We start from the raw sequence: 1,557 nt of genomic DNA, 5'->3' as shown, positions 1-1,557 counted from the left end.
TTGAGATTTTAATAATTAAATCAATGAAAACAATATTTTAAAATCGATTACTTTATCGGCCTATTTTGTATCAGAATGGCTACAGTATATAAATGAGAATTCAGATGAGATATAAAATATGTACAACAACAGGTAAGTATGCATATTTAGTCGTATTTATGTTATTGATTTGTTTGTATCGGTTTTTGTTTTTAAATTCACTATTGAATAACAAAAATTGTTGCTCCTCTTATACACTTAATAAGATAATATTATAAATGTTTGGTGAATTTGCTACTTTTAATAATTATTACCGTGATCTCAAATAATAAATAAACAATAATGTATTTTAAAACACAAAAATAAATTAAAAATAGCATTTACAAATTCAAAACGAAAATAAATAAATTCATAAAATATTTTTTTGCAAAAATATGTACTGAAAATAACAAAATATGACGTCACCAATTATTTACTCAACCATAACAATTGTATGTTATTGACGATTTGTTTCGTAATTATTTCTTAGCAATTTGTTGCTGTAAAATTTCTATTTAATGACAAAATATTATGTAGCAGATGCATTTATTTTCTAAATGTTGCTATACTTTTAATACCTATCAACATTTCTTTTCTTTAAAATAAAATTTTTTATTTCAGAAACATTTTCTTTTTATTAAAATTTACGATGTTGCTGATTATATGAGAAATTTGTACAACACATTTTAACTGGCCCATTAGCTCAGTTGGTTAGAGCGTCGTGCTAATAACGCGAAGGTCGTGAGTTCGATCCTCCCATGGGCCAATCTAAATTTTTTTTTTTTTTTGTAAATATTTTAAGAATAATTAATTAAAAATAAGAATTATTAAAATTAATTAAATAAAATTAAATTATTTTTTGAAAAATTATTCTCTTTTTCAAGAATAATATTTATGATATATTGAAAATTTAAAATTTTTAATTAAAAATGAGAAAAATTGCTATAAAATTTATTAGTAATTTATTTATTAATGTTGAAAAGGTGCTATAATACTAAATAAGATGTTAAAAAATAATATTAGAACTTTATTTTCCGAGCTATGGGAGTTGAAAGAGTTAAGAGCTTATAAGAATTTAATTAACTCTTTTGAAATATTAACATAAGTATGATAAAGGCTACAATTTAACTACAATTTCATGTTTAATAATATTGGAATGGTGCACAATTAATTGATTGAATGTTTTTCATTTAAACAAGAGAAAATAAGAGTTAATTAATTCAACATTTATGGAATTTGACATAGCCGATGGCAAATTCGATTTTTAGATTAGATTTGTATAATTAAAAAATTGATTTCTAATTACTTTTAAATCGATTAATAATTCATCACATTCCATTCGAGGAATCAAAACAGAAAAAAGAAGCAATAAAAATAAAAATTTATTTCGTAATGTCTTTGGATCATAATGTTTTTGGGCAAAACAATTTAAATTTCAAAAAAAAATTAATGTACTTACATAGAGTTTGGGTAATAATCATAGTGTACACACTCTTAATATCTAAATATAACCTAATTAAACTTAAATTATGGAATAAA

General features: G+C 21.8%; 1 non-coding gene across 1 annotated transcript; it reads left to right on the top strand.

Annotated features, from left to right (window-relative positions):
• Positions 1–710: 710 nt before the first annotated feature.
• Trnai-aau (transfer RNA isoleucine (anticodon AAU)) lies at positions 711–784 on the top strand. The gene has a single exon. It is a non-coding gene; the product is annotated as a tRNA-Ile (tRNA).
• Positions 785–1,557: the final 773 nt, after the last annotated feature.

This window comes from Condylostylus longicornis, unplaced genomic scaffold (genome assembly GCF_029603195.1).
Source record: "Condylostylus longicornis isolate FDR11 unplaced genomic scaffold, ASM2960319v2 ptg000148l, whole genome shotgun sequence".
Taxonomy (NCBI): Eukaryota; Metazoa; Arthropoda; class Insecta; order Diptera; family Dolichopodidae; genus Condylostylus; species Condylostylus longicornis.
Note: the sequence above shows the minus strand (reverse complement) of the source record. Positions and strands in the feature narration are given on the sequence as shown.